General features: G+C 43.4%; 1 protein-coding gene across 1 annotated transcript in view; it reads left to right on the forward strand.

Moving 5' to 3' along the window:
* Positions 1–326: 326 nt before the first annotated feature.
* The window catches only part of CAP2 (cyclase associated actin cytoskeleton regulatory protein 2), a 139,669-nt gene continuing 124,749 nt past the window's right edge, over positions 327–15,246 (forward strand). The window contains exon 1 of the mRNA XM_066579397.1: positions 327–462. The gene's annotated coding sequence lies outside the window, so the exon portion shown is untranslated. The remainder of the gene's footprint in view (positions 463–15,246) is intronic.

The following is a 15,246-nucleotide window of genomic DNA, read 5'->3' on the forward strand; positions in this document are numbered from 1 at the left end:
TTAATGCTGCCTCTTCTACACTTGCATTCCCTAAAACAAGTCCCTTTTCCAGATTAACCGCATTTGTCCCTTTTTATTTCACATTTACCATAAAAGCAAAGATACAAAAGAGGTAATAGAGGTAATCAATACGTATGAGATTTTTGGGAATCTGCGCAGATCTGTATGTATCTTTCGACAGCATTCAGCTGGCATTCCTTGTACCAGACTGGAGCTGTCATTCCTTTCCATATGTCCCTCCCCTCCGCCTTCCCTCGTCTGCAGCCTCCAGAACACTTGTCTTTATTTGGAGCTCCCGGAAACCCAGCCAACCTCTGTTGTTCATGCCTGCCGCACGGAGGGACTGAGCTGCAGCCCATGTTTATGCGTTTGCGCCTGCATCCCCGTTGCTGCTTCGTATTACTGCTCCATTGATAATACTGGATTTCGTTGGATCTGTCCCAGCCCGTCCTCAGAAAGCAGGTAATGTCATCTCCTACTGCTGTGTGAGTGCTGCTATCTGCTTGCTATTGTCATGTCAGCTATGTGGAGGAGATGAATTGCATTCTGCATGGGAGAACACAGGCTTCATAATTCCCACATCCAGGTCCTTTATCCTAATGTTCAAATCACACTGACGGGTCACATCCAAATACCTCCCCTTTGCTTCAAGTCATCCAGCATGGCCATTAGCTCCCACCCACTCCCTCCCTTTAATCCTGCCATAGCCTGGCCTGCTAGTTCCCATTTTGCCTGGGCATGATGCTGTTAATTACTATAGCGGATCATCTATTGAAAAAAAACGAGTCAGAGAACGCTGATATACCTGTATTATAGCTCAAGTTACATTGTTTTGTATTCTCGCTAGGTTTAGAATTGTATTGGGTTTATTTTGCTTGTTAGTTTTGAGCCAGATTGTAATTCTGTTTCTTTGTGGCATAGCAACATTGTATTTAATTAGAAATGAATTGTTACCAATGCTTAGTGCATGTATGATAACTTGCATTTTGACGAGCACAACCCAAATCAAAGAATTTGTTGTCCTGGTGCAGGGACAGCGTCATAAATCTCTGCAGTGAAGCATCCATGCTGCTTATCATACATTCATTCATATCACATCAGGGATGTGGTAATAGGGATATATAGAAATTGCAGCCTTTATAAGACTATTTTAGCAATGACAACAGGGCTACATACTGTAAGTGCAGTGAAATACCATGCTAACATGCAGCATTTTTAATCATGCAAGATATAAGTGTAGGTCTCTTTAAATTAAACTATCTATTAGATGCCCTATCAATATGAAACCTCTTTTAACCAACTGAATGCTCCTTCTCTTAAATGGTCACTGACTGCTCAGGCAACTTGTGTTAATAGGATAGCCAGTGGAATAACGTGTAAAAGTGCAAATCACTTCATTTACCTAAAATGATGTTTTTGTGCTGAAAAATCCCTCTGAACTGCTGGCCACTAGGGGTCGCCTTTTCTTCTAATTTGCTGTCCATTCTTGTTGTCATGTGAAATCTGTCTCTAGTAACAGAGATGACAAGACAGAACACAGGAAGTATGTGTGTGTGCAGGTGGGGAGATGACTCATGCTGCCCATAGAAGTCTATGGAGAGGAGGGAGAAGCAGAGACTTAAGGTGCATTTAGACGGATCGATTATCATTCAAAAAATTGTTAAAATGAAAGAAAGTGAACGATATTCATTCATTTTCAAAAACAAGCAAACGCCGAACAAAAATCGTTTGCTTTTCGTTCGCCATTCACTTTCAGCCCGCATAAATCATTATTGGTTCATTCACATCTCTTGTATTCACACCTTTCTGCTTAGTGTTTCACATAGGAATGTGAAACATCGAATGAGAACTGAATGATGATCTGCCTGTCTAAACAGGCTGTACGAGTGCGAACGAGCTGGTGATGACGTCACCAGCTCGTTTGCTCAGGCAAACGAGAATCGTGCTTTTCTCATTGTGTGTACAGACGTGTTAATAGAGCAAACGGTGAATGATTTATTGTCTCACAGCTACTGAAATCACATCTGCACTGCTCAGTAATGCTGTATGCTTTTTATGCATGATGCTTTTCCTTATGACAATGTGCTAGAGAGAGTTCGAGAAGAAGATATTCTGCTCTTCCCTGTGGACAGTGTATGGAGACATCAAACATAACAGCAGTGCAAGGCTAGGTTCACATGGGACGGAAATCCCGTGGAAATCTCGCGGTTTGGCTGCACTAAAAAAAACGCTAGTTTTCCACAGGAGAACTGCAGCTTCAAAACCCACAGCATTTTGCAGTGGGTTTTGGAGCGGTACAGCCGCCGGCATTCCAATGCAGCTTTTTCTCCCATAGAAAGGAGTGAGGCCAGGAAAAAAAAAGAATTGACATGCCACGGAATTGAATTCCGTGCCACATGACTGTTTCCACTCGGCTTTGCCGCCCCATGTGGACAATGGCTGGCTAATCCTGGAACTGGGAGCTGTGAGCGGAATTGCTGCATGGAAATTCTGTGGCAGTTCTGTCCCGTGTGAACCCTGCCTTAGAGAAAACAGAGAATTAGCTACATATAAATATCACCTAAAGCTCGCTTGCCAATTCCTGCCGCCATATTCTCCATACATTCAAATGGAAAGATGGCTATTAGGGATGAGCGAGTATACTCGCTAAAGCACTACTCGCTCCAGTAATGTGCTTTAGCCAAGTATCTCCCTGCTCGTTCCTGAAGATTCGGGGGCCGGCGCGGGGCTGGGAGCTGCAGGGGAGAGCAGGGAGGAACGGAGGGGAGATCTCTCTCTCCCTCTCTCCCGCCCGCTTCCCCCCACTCCCCGCCGCGACTAACCTGTCAGCTGCGGCAGCTCCCAAATCTTCAGGGACGAGCAGGGAGATACTCGGCTAAAGCACATTACTCGAGCGAGTAGTGCTTTAGCGAGTATACTCGCTCATCCCTAGTGGCTATGTTTGTAGGCAACCACATATACACTGAAGTATATGGAGAATGCCATGGCGAGAAATGTTGGACAGGGTCAGTGGACTCCATTCTCCAAATAGATGGGAATTCCCAAGGTAGGTAGCATTTATGGTCAGAAGTTGTCCCTTCTCACTTGGAACACATACTGCAAGAGGGGATACTTAAAGGGGCAGTTTCTTCGCCTTTATACATGCTGCTCGTTTGGGAAGCGGAGGCCTACTCCTGGCTCAGGGGCCCACCGGAGGATTTATCAGCTCCCTCGTGGGCCAGTTTGAGCCTGGAGGTACACAAGACACTTAGAGTAAACGCTGCTTTCTGGGAAATTAGGTCTCTATGGAGAGAAGCTGTTCGGGATCTGGAGGTCAATGGGTTGCCTCCCCTTGCAGATAAATTGCATCAGTTGTGCTTGATTTCGATGGTTTCGTTTTGACTAGCAGGATTCTCACAAGATATTGCTACGTGCGAAAAAAGATAGGGCAGGACCTATCTTTTGGCTTTTTTTACTCGCGTGCAATAGCTCGAAATTTGAACTGTAAGGCCTCCTGCAGATGAGCGTGACGTAAGTGCGCTCTGAATGGAGTCCGATCAAGTCTTCTCATAAGCATTTCTTGCGCAGGTAAGTATCCATTTTTGTGCTGCCATGCCCGACTCAGCAACCTAATTAGTCGCTGGTGTTAGTAATTAACACAGCAAAATTGCGCAGTTATGAGCGGGATTTCGTGCTCACTGGTGCACATATGCGCACTCTTATAGACTCCTATTGATCCTTGGGAGCGCAAATGCATACAAAAATAGAACATGTTGCGTATTTTTTCTCCCAACGGAAATGCAAGAGCAAAAACGCTCCCTGTGAAGGTACTCTTTGAAACGATTGGGTTTTAATGGATGTCGTTTCCACAGACGATTTTCCTGCATGTAAAACTGCGCGCAAAATCGCCCATATGTAGTAGCCTTAAAAAAAAGAAGACCTTCACTGGGTTCATGCTCAAAGACACTCCATAGCGGGGAGCGTACTTGCACATGCGCCCGTGTTTATGCCTTTGCCACAAAGTGGGGGCAGCCTGCTGAGCGGTTTATAATATAGTAGGACAAATCTGCAGTAACCACAAGGTGGCAAACACTGTTTCATATACCTGTATCTATAAGGCCAGATTCACACGGATGTATGCTCATTTAGGCGCGCATCTGCTCATTGGGCATTGCATTTTTGCATGCGCCTCTGCATTTTTTGGCTTCTTCACACCCATTTGTGTGTGTTTTTATTTGCAAAAATTATTCTCACGCTAAAAACAGAGAGTAGAACCCACTATAGAGGATGCAGGGGATGCGGTTGCACCCGGGCCCAGGAGCCTTAGGGGGCCCATAAGGCCTCTCTTCTCCATATAAGGAGCCCAGCACTACGAATAAAGCATTATAGTTGGGGGCCCTGTTACAGATTTTGCATTGGGGCCCAGAAGCTTCAAGTTACACCTCTGGTAGAACCCATTGGATTCAATGGGTTCATTCTTATAAGCGCATTTTGTGTGCGCAATAAAAGTAGGACCTGCTCTGTTTCCTGCCCAGCAAAGGTCCCATAGAAGTCTATGGCAGATGTGCAAATACGCAACGGAAGTGTGAAACACCACGCAAAACGCAGGGAAAAGAACACATCTGGACCTCATTAGGCTAATTAGCCTTTTATTCCACGGAGAGGATGTGTCGCGTGCTCTTCAAGTGGCCATGTGTCCCCAAAATCTACAGTACTATGCGTAGACACATGCACAAATCTACTTCTTCAAACCTTGTTCGCGCAAATACGCTGCGCTATGTTGAGCGTTTTTGCCCATAGACTCGTATAAGGCTGTCATTCTGCAGTGCTTCTTGTGCACGCTAATCGTGCGTATTTGCACACTCAAAAAACACGCAACTACAGCCTCAACCATTGAAATGGCCAATTAGTTCCATATGTTCTATTTCCCTGCGCAAGTACACAGGAAAATAGAACATGCTGCATATTTTATTTGTAAGGCCAAAATGCGCACGCAAAATACGTGCATGTGAACAAGCCCATTGAAATCAATGGGTTCTATTTTCTGCGTATTGCGTGAGCAAATATGCTCATGTGAAGCTGGCCTAGTGCCGGCATCACACAAGCTTATGTGTAGTGGTGCACGCCTGAGTGGAGTGTTCTTGCAGAATGAACAATGCTTCTTTGCACGCATCGTCATATTTTGCTGTACTTTTTGCGCCCGCAAGGCATATTCATTTGTGCGGCAAACAGAGGCGCATTGAATTAAATACCTAATTAGTCTGAAAGCGGTCCAGATGTTTTATTTTTCTTGTGCAATTACGCAATATCTCATGCATGTCCTTGCACGTTCCGTACATATTTGTGCAAACACCCCTCTTACCCCCCATTTACTTCTATAGGGATCTTTGGTGCTCAAATATACTGAAAAATAGAACATGGTTTGTTTGTTTTCATGCAAAATATGGAATTGTGTACAATCCATTGAAATCATTGGGTTCTGTTCTCTGCGTATTGTGCAAGCAAATATGGCCATGTGAAGCCGGCCCTAACCCTTTCCAATCCATTGTCTGACGTCTGAAGACATTCTGAATGAAGGCTGTACAGCTCGATGTTGGAGGACGTCCGGCAGGGTATTCTTACTGTACATTACTGGCTGCTCTGTTGTCAAGGGGCCTCTCTAGCATGTCCCATACCGCAGTACTGGCTCTAGCCAGCAGATGTTGCCAATGTATAATGGCAGAAAGAGACAGCCCCCTAGGAAACCCTGAATCCAAAATTGGATTGCAAAGGGTTAAGGTACGTTCCAACTGGATGGAAATGCTACAGAATTTCCACAGTGGAAAATTCTGCAGCATTTCCACATCCAAAACAGCGGAGTCAAAATCAGCTGCTATCAGAAGATACAGTGCTCCTTCTCGCCTCCGAAGTCTTGGTGCTGTAAGTGCCCCCCGGTGACCTTTAGCGAGTACCATGCCGCCAATCGTGTGGATTTTGACTCTGTTTTGGATGCGAAAATGCTGTGGAATTTGAGCAGTTCCATGCCGTGGGAGCGTATCCTAACACATTCTACGCCATTGTTACATGAATCTCCAGACAGCAAGCTGCTACCTTTCAGTTAATGGGTGAGGACGATGACACTATGCGGCTGACGGCGAGGAACGAGCTCATTTCCCAATGAGTAATTCAAGTTCAGAGGATTCATACAAGATTCAGTGATGTGTATGTAGATCGCATGTCGAAAGTAAAGCGTAGAGTGGAGCGGAAGTGTAATGTATCGTCCCAACCCTTGAATAGAGGCAGAATTAAGCAAGACCCCACACATCTATTCATCCTAAGAAGACAGCAACAGGTTTGGACTATCTCCTGCATGCTCCCCCAGACAATGGCTTGTATTTGCAATGTAGGCATTACACATCAGGGCTGCCACTAGAAGTATCTCGGTCCCATACAGAGAAATGCTCAATGCTCCTATTTACAGGTATATCTTCTATCTTGGACTATATCAATGGGATCTATTCACTGCATAATACACTGCTTGTGTGAATGAGCTCTAAAAGTTAGACTAGAAAGTCTGAACATGCGTGAGTTTATGACAGCAGCTCATGCTGGATGACAGATACTGTCCAACTTTACACCATATGTTTTTTCCTTTAACTGGGGGGAAATTGTCTTCTACCTCATTGTTTTTTTTCCCTTCCTCTGGGGGGTAATAGGCTGAACTGGATGGACATATGTCATTTTTTGGCCGCACGTACTATGTTACTATATTGGTTTTCTTAGTTTACACCAGTATTTCAGAACAAATATTGGTTGACATGGTTGTCACATTTAAGCCACGCCCACTCCACAGTTTCTACAATTCCTTTTTCTACTAATCCACAACCCTAAAAAGAGATACTAAAACTGCTGAATGGCCTGTAATGCAATTTTTTTGCACAAATTGAACCAGAATTCTAGTGCATTTTGCTCAGTAAATCTCTGTTTTTTGGTTTAGGCCGCCTGTCCACAGGCATAGTGTTTTCCCGCAGTGGATTTCCACCGCAGGAGAACGCTAAATTCGCCCCAGTTTTCTGTGAAGAACATATCAATAATGATAGGTTCACCATAGAAAATCGCGGCATGCAGCTTTTCATAGTTATCCTAAGGAAAGTGTCCATTGCGTTACCCGCGCACGGGTTATCGCCGCAGATAACGCAATGATATATCGCCCGTGGACTGGAGGCCTCACCATAGCTGTTCTTTTACTAATTATTGCTCTGTTTTTGCTTATTACTAGGCTTGATTCTGTATACTAACAACCCTTTAGCAAAAAAAAAGGGGGAAATTGAGCAGGTCCAACCGCTTAGACACCTTGGAATGGTGAAAGCATCCAAGTGGAGAATAAATGGAAAATTTGTACAATTGCTCTTTGCTGAACTGTTTTCAATAACTCACAAAGAAGTAAATGAAGAAAGCCATACCCATATATTGCCATGTCTCAATTCATTCTCTACCCAAGTGTGATGGCTGCCACCCACCTTACTGTGGGGGTCAGGGAACCCCATTTACCACCAGAGGTGAAACTTGCATCAGTCAAAGATTTATGGATTATATGCTTTGAATATGCCATAAACATCCAAGTTGGGGAAACCCCTTTAGCCCCTTAATGATGGGGCCCCCTTTTCTTTCCATTTTCATTTTCTCGTCCACCCTTTAAAAAAATCATAACTCCTTTATTTATCCATTGACGTCGCTGTATGAGGGCTTGTTGTTTTTTGCAGGATGACTTGTATTTTTCAATGGTGCTAATTAAATTACCATATAATGTACTGAAAAACTTAAAAAAAAATCTAAGTGGAGTAAAGTAAAAAAAAACGACATTCCGCCATCTTTCAGTGCTTCTTGTTTCTACGGCGCACAAACTACAACAAAAGCGAAATGATAACTTTATTCTATGGGTCAGTACGATTACTACGATACCAAACTTGTATAGTTTTTTTCACTGTACTACTATTTTTTTTCAAAGACATTTAATTTTTTTCAATTCTTTTCTGCAGTCATCTTCTGCGTGCAATAACTTTTAGATTTTTCCGTCGAGGTAGTTCAGCAAGGGCTCATTTTTTGCGGGATGTCCTTTAGTTGCTGTTAGTACCAATTCAGAATGCATACAACTTTTTGATCGCTTTTTATTGCAGTTTTTTCTGGAAGACAGGGTAGCTGAAAAAGTGCATTTCTGGCGTTCTTCATTTTTTTTTTTCGGACTACGTTCACCTTGTGGGGTAACTAATGTGCTACTTTGATGGATCGGACATTTACGGACGTGGTGATACCAACTGTGTATTTTTATTTTATGATTTAGATTTTTTTTTATTATAGATATGGCAAAAGGGGGGTGATTTAAACTATTTGGTGACGTCATCAAAGGTCCTTTATACCCAGTGAGGGAGTTACATGCTCCGCCCTGATCACATTACGGTGACATCATCACAGGTCTTATATCCACACAACTTTTGTCCAGATAGGTCTTCGTTAGTATTCCATAGCAACTGAGGCCGCAGAATGGAAAGAAAAAAATGACCCCAGCGCTCACTGGGAAAAATTTTCCATATTGAAGGCTTTCTTGGACCAGGAGGTACTAGTGGGGTGCCTGTCTCACATGGGGCCTCACTCAGTACCGGGTAAGTAAGTACTGAGTATCTACTCATTTTCATCATATGCCTGTAGGAGCGCTGGTTTGACCTCTGCATACCTTATTTTAACTGAGGCCGCAGGGGATTTGTAGTCTGCCCGTTATTAGCACAAGCATGCAGAACCTGTGATGATGTCACCATCATGTGATCAGGGGCAGAGCATGCAAGTGTCTCACTGGGATGAGCATCACCGTCATGTGATCAGGGGTGGAGCATGACTGTGACGTCATCACCGGTCCTTTATCTCCAGTGCTGTGTTGCTTCTGATCCTTATTGTATGGGATGAACAATGTATGTAGCAGTGCTGTGTGTGTGATATGCATGTAGAATAGCTGTGTGGTGCATTGCGCCACCAGAAACACTGGTACTATAATTTTCTAATAATTACTAGTGTACCCCTACAGTTTGGGAGGGGTAACATCTTTCCTTAGGGAGAGCACCAATAAAGTGAGTGAGGAGATTTATAAGGCCATCCATGCTCCTCTGGGTAATATGCAATATACAGATTTATTATTTGTTTAGATTGTCAATACTAGAACAGTAGTAACAGACTGTTGTCTATGGGAGTATTGGAAACAGCCAAGCTAGCCTGCTGTCCATTTTGGAAATTTATCACATTCGGTATTTTTAAAGTCAGTTTTGCTGAAGCCAATGTTGCCATTATTTGCGTCAAATTAGCACACAGTTGCACAATATTGCTAGACTTGTAGCATCTTTAAATATGTCTGCAGCTATTTCTGACATTTGTATGCTACTTTGTAGATAAGCCATGAATATGAATATCAGATATGGAAAAACCTCTTGTAAGCCAGCAGCTGTGGCTGGTACTGCAGCTCTCACTGTGGCCTCCTCGTAGAAAGAAAATTGCATCCAAAATCTCATCGATCACATGTGCAGGACACCAACCGGCGATTCCCACATGATCAAAACTGTCAAAAAACATCAGTTATTGTAGTCTCACCACTACCGAAGTATCCTGCGCATGCGCAACATTGCCAATATGCACCAGCAAGCTATCAGCTTACATAGCCATATTTGAGTTCGCAATATCGTGAGATCAATCAACTGCAGTGTGGCGGGAACTGATAAAACACTTCTATGAGCATCTGGTCTAAATGGACCCCACAGCCAGGACAATGTGTACTGTTACCAATCTGATGCTTTAAATAGACGTTGTGCTAGAGGCTCTTAAAATATATCTAGGTTTTAAGGGACTATCCATCTTAATCCAAGGGGAATATATCAAGCAATCCATGTAAAGTGATAGATTGCTGACGCATATCGGCAGTGTTTTGCGCATGCGCGGATAGTGGGATAGTGTTGAGACTGTGATAGCTGATGTGGTCTGACAGTTTTAGTCCCTTGAGCATTGCTGGTTGATGTCCTACGCATACGTAATCTATGAGATGCAATTGGCTGGCGCCATATTGGAGCATACGGGTGATTGTAATCCTGCAGGATTTTGTGAACTATTTTCTGCGTTTGCGCAGTTATTGAGCAATGATGCTAAAGAGGAATGGATGGCGCCATGACTGCTCCGCACGTCAGAATGAAGGCTGACCTGTGATGGTGTAAGTACATCTGGCTTTTTATTGGGAATGGCTTGTATGTTTAATGCTTTACTATATATATGGGATACATTTGCGTTTTTTTTTTTTTTGCTTGACGAAGACCATATGGTCAAAATGTTGCTGCTGTGATTTTTGGAAGAATAAAGACGTTTTAATGTTTGCACCCTAGATGTTGTCACATTCTTTTCTCTATGATTCCAGATTGGATCCATGGATTCTGGTTCTATGGGAGCTGCAAAATAGGGGAGGAGGAGGGAGTTTAGTAGCGTCCAATGCTACGAAATGATTACAGCTGGCTATAAAGGGGTTTTCAAGTCAAATACAGTTGATGACCTATCATCAGGATAGCTCACCAATAGTTGATGGGCCGGGGTCTGTCGTTCAGGACCCCGACCCATCAGATGAGCAACCCCATACTGCCAGCGCTGCAATGACACAGAGGTCGGAGTGGAAGCAGTTACAAGCGCTGGCCACTTCACAGAGGTCGGCAAGGAGACTTCCACTGCTTCTGCTCCAACCTCTGTGTATTTGCAGCGCTGACAGCATGTGCCCACTCAGCTGATCGGTCGGAGTCCCAAGTGAGGGACCCTAGCTGATCAACTATTGATGACCTATCCTGATGATAGCTCACCCATAGTATTTCACTGGAAAACCCCTTTAAGCATTAGCAGTCATTCCAAGGATTTCTGCTGACCAAGGGATTTCCATGCTGCAGCATATATTTTCGCTGATACACCACAGCTGCCCATGTGATTGGATGAGAAAACGCTAATTTAGATCATAACTTTCTAGCAGCTTTTTTTCTTTTTACTCGATTTTTGGCAACGATGAGGGGAGTGTAAAAACGCATACAGTCATGTGAAGGAGGCCTAGGTGTGGTCTCTTCAGTCATCTGGGTACCGGAAGTCGGACATCCCGATCTGATATGTAATCAATAAGCCTGGGGACTAATTAGCCAGCCGATTCATTCACTGATAAAATACAGTAGAATGAGTGGATATGCACGCGAAAGCACTTGATAGCTCTCCCTTCACAGCACAATCATGTCACACTTTCGCAAGCGTATATACGCCTACGCTCGTCTGCAGGAGCCCTTAATAATAATTCTCATAAAGATCATGGCATCCAAGTACAAAATCTAGGGATGAGTAACAGTAGAAGAGACATAGCTTTAGCAGCGCAAACAAACAATTACCAACTTCAGTGGTCGCCCCACTTGTTTCGTGTATTTAAAAACATCTCTGAATTGTATAGAACTTTCTTATAAGTATGAACAAAAAAAATGATTTTTATAGACTTGTGTGGGTGATTCCGCTGAGTCCCCTAGACAATGATCCCTAACCATACACGGCGTGGTGCCTATAATTCTGAATTAATCATTTCTTTTATGGTATTTGAGAAAATTTAGATTTCCCTGATTATAATGCTTCCTGAAATGTTCCATGTTCTGCACTATACACTGCATAATGGGTTTAGCTGTCGGCAACATATAATTATATGGTGCGCACTTCACTTCAGAAGAGGTGATTACATCTAATGGTGTACAGGAATGAATGCTAAATGTGAAGCGCTTTAATGCAGATCTCACAGGAAAAAGGACTGTGATTGACACAAATTATTACAGCAGTTACCCCGTGGCAGAGATTCATGTAGAACAGGGAAAAAAATGACAGTTTGGAAACAGAAGGATGCAAAGGCGGGATGCGAGCCTAACTGGGTTCTCTTTTGAAACTGACGCGTTTTGCAAGATTTAATTAAAGGAAATCTGACATTAGATTTATCCAGGGGCAGCCTATAGTGGTGGCAGAGGACCGGTTTCCAGTGTTGTCACTTATGGTCATTTATTTCTTACAGTAATTTTTTTTTTTTTTTAAAACATCTGTTTTTGAGCTGTCGTGCAAACTGAGCGCAGGAGTCCTCTTAATGGTTTCCGCATGGTCTGGAGTCCTCGATATTCATGAGTGCTGAGTGAGTTCCCTTCCTGCACACAACACTAATGGACAGCTTTCTTCCCAGGCACACTGTAAGGAGAAAGCAGCCAATCAGCCGTGGGAGGGCTGAATATGAGGACCCAATGCTCAATTTGAGTTACAACTTAAAAACAGCAATTTTATGAACACTATGCAAGGAAAAGTAGCACAATATGGGACTCTCTCACTAGCTTATTCTTCCCGTAGATAGTAACATAATATAGTAACATAGTATGTAAGGCCGAATGAAGACAATGTCCATCTAGTCCAGCCTGTTCATCCTCCTATGTTGTTGATCCAGAGGAAGGCAAAAAACCCCAAGAGGCAGGAGCCAATTAGCCCTTTTGGGGGAAAAATTCCTTTCTGACTCCCTAATGGCAATCAGAATAATCCCTTGGATCAACCCCTAATAGTTCCTATCTGCCTGTATAGCCGGATTAACAATTAACCTAAGATTTATATCCTGTAATATCCTTCCGCTCCAGAAAGACATCAAGTCCCCTTTTAAACTCCTCTATGGATTTTGCCATCACCACATCCTCAGGCAGAGAGTTGCACAGTCTCACTGCTCTTACAGTAAAGAACTCTTTTCTGTGTTGGCGATGAAACCTGCTTTCCTCTAGACGTAGAGGATGCCCCCTTGTTACCGTCGCAGTCCTGGGTATAAACAGATCATGGGAGAGATCCTTGTATTGTCCCCTCATGTATTTATACATAGTTATTTGATAACCCCTTAGTCGTCTTTTCTCTAGAGTAAATAATCCTAATTTTGATGCCTCTCTGGGTATTCCAGTCCCTTGATTCCATTTATTAGTTTAGTTGCTCGTCTTTGAACCCCCTCCAGCACTGTAACATCTTTCCTGAGCACTGGTGTCCAGAACTGTGCGCAGTATTCCATGTGGGGCCTAACTAGTGCGTTATATAATGGAAGGATAATGTTCTCGTCCTTCGCCCCTATACCTCTTTTAATGCACCCCAAGACTTTATTAGCTTCTGCAGCAGCTGGCTGGCATTGGTTGCTCCAGTTAAATCTACAATCCACTAGTACCCCCAGGTCTTTTTCCATATCACTTTTCCCTAGTGGTACCCCATTTAGTGTATATTGGTAATATCCATTTTTGCTGCCCATGTGCATAACCTTGCATTTGATAACATTGAACTTCATTTGCCCTTTTTCTGCCCAAGCCCCCAACTTATCTCGGTCCGTTTGTAGCCGTACCTTGTCCTCCGTTGTATTGATTATATGTATAATTTTGTGTTATCTGCAAATATTGATATTTTACTGCGCAGTCCCTCTATCAGGTCGTTGATAAATATGTTGAACAGAATGGGGCCTAATACTGAATCCCGTGGCACCCCGCTAGCGACGATAGTGCAGCATAAAACTGGTAACACGTTCCCTTTAACAGATTAGAAGTGGGTAGTGTAAAATACAAGTGCCAGAGAGTCAGCCCGACTAAATGAATAAAGATAGATAGATTGTAACATAGTAACATATGGTAGTATGTAAGGTCGAAAAAAAACATATGCCCATCCAGTTTAGCCTATTTCCCCCACCCCCAAAATTGAGCCATAGGAAGGCAAAAAAAACAATGAGGTAGAAGCCAAATTTCCCCACTTAAAGGAAAAAAAATTCCTTACCAACCCCAATTTGGCAATCGGAATAATCCCCAGATCACCGACCCTCCTGAAGTTTTTAATGATTAGAACATGTTATATTGTATCACTCCAGAAAGGCGTCCAGGTCCCTCTTGTACTCTTTTATCGTGTTCACCATCACCGCGTCCTCAGGCAGAGACTTCTCACTGCTCTTCTAGTAAAGAACCCCCTCCTATGTTGGTGTAGAAACCTTTTTTCCTCTAGAGGGCACCACGTTGTTGCACTCAGTTCTGGATATAAATAGATTGTGGCAGAGATCTCTGTATTGTGCCCTGATATATTTATACATAGTTATTAGGTCGCCCCTCAGACGTACTTTATTCTAAACTAAATAACTCCAGTTTTGATAACCTCTCTGTGTATTGTAGTCCGCCCATTCCATTTATTACTTTAGTTGACACCTTTGAACCCACTTAAGCTCTGATATGTTCTTCTTGAGTACCGCTGCCCAAAACAGTACACAACATTCCATGTGTGGTCTGACTAGCGATTTGTAAAGAACAACAATTTTCTCGTCATGTGTCCCTAGACCTCTTTTGATGCATCCCATGATCCTATTTACCTTGGCAGCAGCTGCCTGACACTGTTTGTTCCAGTTAAGCTTACAGTTAACTAAAATCATTAAGTCCTTTTCCATGTCAGTGTTACCCAGTGGTTTCCCATTAAGGCCACCTACAGACGGCCGGGTCAGATTCCGCTGCGAGAATTCTCACAGAGGGACCCGACCTGAGCCACTGCAGGGACCAGCGCGGCACTCACCTGCTTCTGCCGCTCCGGCTCTGTGATGTCCCGCACAAAAATAGAGCAAGCCGCGAACTGTTTTCCGCGCGAGATTTCGCGCGGACAAATCGCGTCCGTCTGCATAGGATTGCCTTTTCTAACGCAATCCTATGGCAGCTTCCGCAAGCGGAAATTCTGCGGGAAATCCCGCCGCTGAATTTCCGCCCGTGTACAGGGTGCCTTAGTGTGTAAGGGTGACATGTATTTCCCCTGTCCAGGTGCTTAACCTTACATTTATCAGTGCTAAACCTCATTTGCCACTTTTCTGCCCAAGCCCCCAACTAATTCAGATCCTCTTGCAACCGCCGTGCGTCCTGTTTTGCTTTGCTTCACATAGTTTTGTGTCATCTGCAAATATTGATATCTTACTGTACAAACCTTCTACCAGATCATTAATAAATATGCTAAAAACAAAAGGGCCCAGTACTGTTCCCTGTGGTACTCCACTAGTAACAGTGACCCAATCAGAGTATATACCATTAATAACCACCCTCTGCTTTCTATCACTGAACCAGTTACTTACCCACTTACACACATTCTCATCCAGACCAAGCATTCTCATTTTATATACCAACCTATTATGCAGCACATTATCAAACGATTTAGAAAAGTCCAAATACACAAGGAACCAATAAC

This window comes from Eleutherodactylus coqui, chromosome 9, assembly GCF_035609145.1.
Source record: "Eleutherodactylus coqui strain aEleCoq1 chromosome 9, aEleCoq1.hap1, whole genome shotgun sequence".
NCBI lineage: Eukaryota > Metazoa > Chordata > Amphibia > Anura > Eleutherodactylidae > Eleutherodactylus > Eleutherodactylus coqui.